Raw genomic sequence first — 8,172 nt, forward strand, 5'->3', positions numbered from 1 at the left:
ATAGAGACTGGTAGAATATCATAGAGGGAAGCACAGTAGATCAAACTGGTCGCGGTGCATGGGGAAACCCACCCTCTCTAAATAAATAAATAACTAACTTTGGTGGGGATGCATCGGGGCACCTCATGGTCCTACTGGGCAGTGACAGTCTCAGGGTCTGAACAGTATGACTAGCTGGGGCTGGCGGCTAAGTTCCCATAAAGGACAATGGCGTTTCTACGACCGGAGTCTCTCACGTGGCGGCATAATGACTCTTGGGTGTTACTATGGTCTACCCGGGATGAATGTGGGTGAGCACTCGTATGGGGGTAGTTTTGGCTACTTGGGCTGTCTCCTTAGAGTACTGATAAGGTGCCGCAAGCCTTGGGGCTCAGCACTCTAAAACGTTTTCACCAACCCATGTGGAGGGGTGGGAATGTGGGGAGCTTATATGCCACCCTGAGGGGCGACTGTTTCATGCAGGTTTCCTTTGTCGCAACCTCATGATCATCTGGGATACCCCCCCTCACCTCGAACGGGCACTGTAGGTCCTGCAGGCTTGTGAGGGTTTAATCAACTAAACCACCTATGCCAAGGTGTGAGGCATCGTGCTGAGAGCTGTGTGACACTGGGGTGGTTACTAGCCAGTGTCGTGAATGATCCCCTCAGGGCACCAGGCAGCACCCCGTTGTATTTATGCCTTCCACCTGTATGGGGTGCTGCGGGTGGTGACCTAATTCCCCATGACTCGTGGGACCAAAATGTATATTGGAACCAAAATAAAAACCGGTCATAAGGACCTTAAACAGAAGAGGGACTCCTCTCCAAGGAGATCCCTATGAGAAATACTTCAGCAAGGGGCAGGAAGCTCTGGTGCACCGTTAAGGGGTCCGGTTGCAACCAGTGAACCTGCTGTTGAAATTTCAGCCAAAGTCAGGGACAAACCAGTGGTGAGAAACCTGCCTGAGGTAAAACCAGAAACAAATGTCTTGGGAGTCAGTAGTACTGACATACCACTGCAGGGAGCTAGTACTTCTAGCATACCTACAGCAGGAGAAGGTCTGGGACACCTAGTCCCTGGAGTAGGTGGATTTCATCTAGTGAAGAAGGCACTGTCCGGATGCGCTAGACAGAAACTAAGAAAAGGCGAGAGCTAGGACAAGCGAAGCAGGAACTGGGGGCATCCAGCAACCAGGAAATGCAGGCACACCCAAGCAGGGAGAAACCTCTACAGAAACCCTTAAGAGGCCAATGTTGGAGGGCAGTACCCCCACAGAATTGGCCAGAGCTCCAAAAAGCCCCAGGGACCCTAAGGGACCAGGGACTTATNCTTCTAGCTCACCTACAGCAGGAGAAGGTCTGGGACACCTAGTCTCTGGAGTAGGTGGACTCCATCTAGTGAAGAAGGCATTGTCTGGATGCACTAGACGGAAACGAAGAAGACGCGAGAGCTAGGACAAGCGAAGCAGGAACTGGGGGCATCCAGCAACCAGGAAATGCAGGCACACCCAAGCAGGGAGAAACCTCTACAGAAACCCTTAAGAGGCCAATGTTGGAGGGCAGTACCCCCACAGAATCGGCCAGAGCTCCAAAAAGCCCCAGGGACCCTAAGGGACCAGGGACTTATAAGGCAAGGAGGCTCTGACCAGTATAAAGGTAGCTATCTTCAGGGAAACATATCCTGAAGCTAAGCTAACAGAAGATGACCAGAACTCCATTCTGGAAGTACTGGGAGAGGTGTTACGTAGGACTCCAATAGGAGAACTACCACACCTGAAGTCCTACAGACTGGAGGGAGGTGCACTTGTTTATATATGCACTGACCAAGAGTCTGGTCAGTGGATCATCAAAGCTGTTGACAACTACAGGCTGGAAGATACTGCAGATCAGCTGGCAAGAACAGGATCTGAACAACCATTCATAGGATCTGAACCAGCTTGCGGCATCTCAGTTGGAGTTGCCAAGAAAGCGATCAGGGACTGGACAGATGGAAGTCACAAAAAAACACTGGAAATCCACAATTGGACTCAAACAGACAGAGGGATTTATATCAGGACCCTCTGCCAGAAGAATGAGAGACATGTTGAAATTAAACAGAGATCAATTTAGATGGGTGGTAGGATTACTCACTGGACACTGCCACCTAAAAGGACACCTTTCCAAACTGGGACTGATAGATGACCCAACCTGTGAAAGATGCCTACAAGATGAAGAATCAGCCACACATATCCTATGTGACTGTGAGGCCATAGCTTATTTAAGATTTCATCACCTGGGTCAGTTCTTCATGGAACCAAGTGACTTTTATGACACCCCCATAAATAAAGTACTACATTTCATTCGAAGTGTAGGATTAGTAAATGGTTAATCCAAAGGGGAAGAAGTACAATAGATCATTTAAGGTCGCAGTACAAGGGCCGCATTTTATGGCCCATCCCTTACATACGTATATACATACATGTAGATGCGCAGCAGTCCAGTGCGCAAACCTAACAGTGGCGTCTATTACCAAGCTGCTGCTTAAAGGAACGTAATGTAGGACTGCCATAACATGGAATATAAATCGAAACATGACGTTACAAGTATGTATAAAATTGAGCGTGTTGACTGTCGATGAACCCATAATCTCAATCTATGCGTTTATATTCCGAGGCTTTATTGCTACGTGAGAGCTTGGATTGTAACGAAAATGCCGCTCCCACGTCACAAGTTTACGCATCCCCACAGTGATACAAATGGTTACCGAATATCACATATGGCATTATGCTGCCCTCCAATGGCATAACGTTACCACGAAAATTCGTGAGTATTAGTGAATTAGTTCCCACCTTGACGTGGATGGATACATGACCAATTCAGTGATTGATTGGCATTTGTTTCTCCCAAATTGCCCTTCGTGGATAGAAAGTGGGATATTATACACGAAAATATGTAAAAGAATAATGTGAGAAATTACCGTCCTGTAATCGATCTGATAATCGAATGTTTCTGTTTCAGTGATGTTAAGATGTTAAGAGGTTGGCTGCCCTGTCACTGTGACTTAAATATCAGGTGTTGAAGGGGTCGAAGAACAGGTTTGTTCAGAGAAGGGTATGTTTCTTTTCTTGGAGTGAAGATGTGTTGTGTGTGGTTTTATATATATAGTATTATTTCATCATGTCGTGTGAAATATGTACAGTGATTTGTACAAAATGTGTTGTAGTGGTTATATGGAAAGAAAGTGAATTCGATTTTATGAGTGCATATTTGGTATGACATGCAACTGGGTGTATTTTGGTGTGTAGCCTTTGAATATTACATGTGCGAGTAGGTTATTAGTCAGAATGATATACGTGTTTTTTTTTTTGCATCACTGTAAGTAGTTGTAATAAGAGGGTTCAAAGTGAAGTTCTAGTTCTCATTGAAGACGATATTGTTGAATTAATATCTTAGTTGCATGTGACATAGAGAGTGGTGAGAATATTGCATGTTGTTGTGGTCACAATAGTGTCAAGTGATAGTCATCTTCCCCATAAGTGAATCGGCAAATCCGGTGCCAGTGAACACATTGTTTTCATCAAGGATATATTGTCATAAGAAGATGGTGTGTATATGTGACACAAAAGATGTCAGTGATAACATTCTTGCAGTGATGTGTATAATTTAGTGAAGAATATGCACAATGGTGTGTAGGAAGTGTGTCATAGTGTGTAGAATAAGGGCAGGTGAGTGTGGTTTGGAAAATCATTTATGGTGTGACACAGAATGGAGTCTACTAACTTTACCAAAACTCAAGATTATGTATTGTGTGACATGTATTTAACTATATAAGGTAGACTTAATTTTTTCTTGCACATTGTGCCATTACAGGGTAACTGATGTACCCAAGTCGGGCTAACCTTGCAAACTTAACGTTATTTGGCTACATTTCAAGCGTGTGTCTGGTCTTCAACATGCTGTTTTCATTCCCCACAAACCACTAAAATGTCTGAGGTAAAATGATATGATTTTGATGTAGATACTTGGTGTTTGAGTCAGTGATTTCCTTTTTAAAGTTTTGACTTGAAGTTAATGTATTTTTATGTTTAAGATTAGTTTAGACAGCATCAGATAGGGCTCCGATGTAGTTAGATTTCATTGCGTAAGGTAAAGTCTTTGTATCCTTAACTTGTTAAGCACTGTGGCACGAGGGCATAGGGGGGAGTGGATGTATAGGTTCATGTATTCTTGACCTAGACGCTAGTTGAAGTTGAGTGGTCAGGTTCATGCCCCGGCCACTTTACTTCCAGGGAAGGAGCCCCTGGTATCCATTGAATAGGAGGTTGCTGTACTCATTTAGAAGGCGTTCATGTTGCTCCGACAGTGTATTTATGTGTTTCATATTATTCCCTTAATTGGCATTAGGCAGTTGGTCTCTGTAATGCAGACATGGTGTGTTTTCTTTGAGGTAAGAACTGAAATCTTAAATATCATTTAGATGGACTTCAGGCTTCACAGGGTTAAATTACCTGCCCTAATTGTGTCAGGGTGCATTGAATGAAAATTGTGGCAAAGGGTTGACTAAACTGAAGACATTCTCCCACTAGAATCTGCAGTTGGAGACTGAAGGAGGAATCTAAGTCAGGCAGGCAGCAAACCTGTAGGTGGTGCATTTTAAAGTGTGGTAAACCACTGGACACAGCACTTGATTAGTTTATGAAGGGAGTCTTCAAGTTTGCATGGGACTGAGTATGCAATGATTTCTGTTTTAAGTGAGCAGTCATGCAGAAAAATGTTGGAATTATTAAAGCCTTGCTGATGAATTGATATAAGTTGCCATTTCTGAATGCTTTTCATATGATGTCCCCCTTGGTCTCAGAGTGAAACTTAACCTGCCCCTTTTCCATGGAAACTTCATTTCTGTCTCAAGCTACATGTTGTCATGCATTATAAATACAGNGGCTCGTTCACTTAGAAGCAGTGGAGATGGTGTTGAAACTGCGTGACGTCAAGTGAAGGATCTCCATCATTGCCTGTGAGAACACTTCGGGGTAGCAACATGGAGAGTATTGCTGCTGAGCTCTAATGAGGTGATCAGTTGACTGTGATGTCTTTTTCAGATTGGGAGGGGGGCTTGTTTCAGCGCCATCAGTAATCTATTGATCTGGTAGAATTGAGCACAGGACGGTCTAGTTTCCATTGGTGTAGGAAGTCTAATGGTAGAATATCCCTTTGGTAGTTCAGCCCAGCTGAACACCATGTTGAAAACAGAAACACTGGATATGTCAGTAGTCTCGAAGAAATAAACTTTGTGTGTTGGAAGAGAGGAATATGCATTTAGGGAAGGGGGGAACTAGTTTGGGGCCATATATATATATATTGGAAATAGGCGTTTCAGAATCTTTTGGGTTTCCCCCTACATGTCAGATTTTTATTTTTGTAGCCCTTCAGGAAGTTATAAAAAGTGAATATATGGCACAGCATTGGGTAAACAGAGTTAAAGCTATCTGTGTAACAGGCTGTGAAGGCCCATGGGGTTGTGGGACAGTGAGGCTCCCACATTTTCTACACAGTCGGCTCACAGATTGTGGTAAGGTCAGCCCCACGTACCAGCTGCCCCCCCCCCAAAGTTCCTGGTACTCATTTGTGTCAGAGACTGGGTCAACCCTACAGCCATAGTGCGGCTGAAAGGATTAGTTAAATTTGAAAGAAATTCAGTGACCTCATTGGGAATAAAACCTGCTACCGCGTGCCCCACAGTATTTGGTGGAAATATTAAATTTTAAATCTTGTTATATCAAAATTACATTTCCTGACGTCAGTTATAGGAACTTTACAAGCTGTGTCATGCCAAAAAATGTGTTCCTTTCAAAATGTGAGTTCTGGCTATGAAGCAATTCAAAGGCATAGGGGGCAAAAATTTGACATTTTCATTCATTCCTACAGGGTGTACAAGCTTATCAAATTTCATTGTAACATGAAAGTTGGACTTTAGTGTGGCCAGTTATCATGGAATGAACGATTTTTGAAGGTGTACTTATAAGGTAGACATTTGAGACGACAATGGTTACAGTGTCTATAGTGGATAAGTTCTTCATTGTTGTAATTAGTGGCCAGATAATAAAGGTCACATCTGATGGGGACGCAGTTTGCATAATGACAAAATGTTGAACACCCACTGAATTGCTATATGCTTGCTGTTTCCAGTCTTGTGGCTTCCTTCACTCCCACCAGTTGCAAGAGGCAAGTGATGCAGAAAAATATGTGCACAGACTGGTGAGGAAAACGTAAAACACTTGGGATCTGTTGTTCCCATATGCAGACTGCTAGAATATATGTCAAAGAATGTAATAAGTAAAGATATAACACTCAGCATGTGACCTTAACAATTTCATGGCAGAATGCTGCTGACAGTGGACTGGTATGAAGCCCTGTGACAGAATAGGCAAGGGCCTACATATATAAGGGGTGAAGTGACTAGTGGTTTATGCTCTGTGAGTCATGTAAGTTGCAGAGTATGTATATTATACATGCAAGAGTGTGCCATGTCAGAATGGGTTTTAGCGTGAAGAATATTCTTGCACACCCAAAGTTCTGAGTACAAGAGTAGTTCTTATCTTGGGCAGTTTTATGTTAGGCCATTAAGTGAAACAGTAGGTTAAGTGCATTTCATTTCATTGGTGTGGAATCTTAGAGCAGAGGCAGTAACATTAGTATGATGATCAGGTGAACACAAATTATGTTACTGGTATCCATTTTACTTTGCCTAAAGCATTATTATTATTATTATTATTATTATTNCCTGCTTGACCAGACCTGGGATTGAACCCGGGCCACTGCAGTTGGAAGCCAGCGACTAACCGCTTGAGCTATGGCGCAACCCTTCCTAAAGCATCCTTTTGTTGCTGTTGTCAGTTCTTGTGGTTCCTTGTATTCAAGGATAATTCTTCCCTGTGTTTTGGAATCAGTATTTGTGTGCCATCTCCATTGTATGAGCTGTGAGGCAGTGTTAAGCTGTTCTTTCTACACGTGCTCAAATGTGGACAAGAACGTTTAGTTTTTCCCTCACTTTATTGTTTCTGCTTGAGATGTGTAATCCTTGCACTGGTACTCAGTTGAGTTTAAATTTTACATTAAATGTGAGACAGCCAATAAATTTGTTGCCATACTGTTAACTCCAAAATTTCAAACCATAAAAAATAATACTTGGAGGTTCTTTTCAGAGAGAATACATATGTCTGATTTTTTTAGTCTGGCTCTTGATTTGCAGAACAGTACTTTAGGATTATAATTGCTCCCTCACATTTCTGTGTTTGAAATGAGCTAAATGTTTAATAGGTATCTGTTTGTTATTCTTTTATATGTACTTCTACCTGGAAGAAAGTGTTCTAACCTCTGTACCATCCAGACTGTGACTAATGCCCGGAAAATTTAAAAATTCTTGAAAAGTTTTACAGATTTTTATCCTGTATGTTTTCTTCTTGGATACTGACTGCAACAATAGAGAGGAGAGGAAAAACAATATTTATTTTTGCTGATCTCCCAGTAGTGAGAGATGTGCTCAGAAAATACAGCTGTTGTCATTAAAGCCTTGGCTTTCGAAACTGAAAAGCCCAAAACATGAAGCTGGGTAAGTAGAGTATAATGATATGTCTCTGGAACTCTTTGAAGGGTGCTACCAAGTCCTCTATTTTATCAAGCATAATTTAGATTCTTGTAGCAAATGGCCACATTGACAGTGGTGACTTGTGAAACAGTGGATATGGCCACTTAGGATTCCATGCGCTTTCATATTCTCATATATCCTGTTATATAAATTTGGCATTGAAGGTACATCTGTTTTATAGCTTCATTTAATAAATTGTAAAAAGGAAAGTGTGCATTTTTCTCAAATGTACAAAAGTTCATAATTGAGAAAAATATTTCAATGCTATGTGAAAACACACGGGTCAAATACTATAACAATTATTTATTGATACACTCAACTCTCAATTATCCGGGATAATGGTGGGGATGGAAATCATGATTAATCAAAAACCTGGTTAAGACAAATTTTATTAAAAGTACTGTAATACTGTACCTTCATAATACTATAGGCCTACCTGTATTTAAATTTTTTCGACCTCATTTTTATGTCATCTCATGGCCTATTTAATACTTTTTTTTACATTACACTGAATATTCACACTTTAAACTTAAAAAATTTAATATTGTCGTTTGCTTTTTTCCGGCATT

The 8,172-nt window shown here is 41.7% G+C and overlaps 1 long non-coding RNA gene across 1 annotated transcript in view; it reads left to right on the forward strand.

Annotated features, from left to right (window-relative positions):
- Nucleotides 1–6,744: 6,744 nt before the first annotated feature.
- Nucleotides 6,745–8,172, forward strand: part of LOC111861384 — a 3,355-nt gene continuing 1,927 nt past the window's right edge. Inside the window, exon 1 of the long non-coding RNA XR_002842233.1 lies at nt 6,745–7,567. This is a non-coding gene — a long non-coding RNA (uncharacterized LOC111861384). The remainder of the gene's footprint in view (nt 7,568–8,172) is intronic.

The sequence above is a fragment of the Cryptotermes secundus genome, unplaced genomic scaffold (assembly GCF_002891405.2).
Source record: "Cryptotermes secundus unplaced genomic scaffold, Csec_1.0 scaffold289, whole genome shotgun sequence".
Lineage (NCBI taxonomy): Eukaryota > Metazoa > Arthropoda > Insecta > Blattodea > Kalotermitidae > Cryptotermes > Cryptotermes secundus.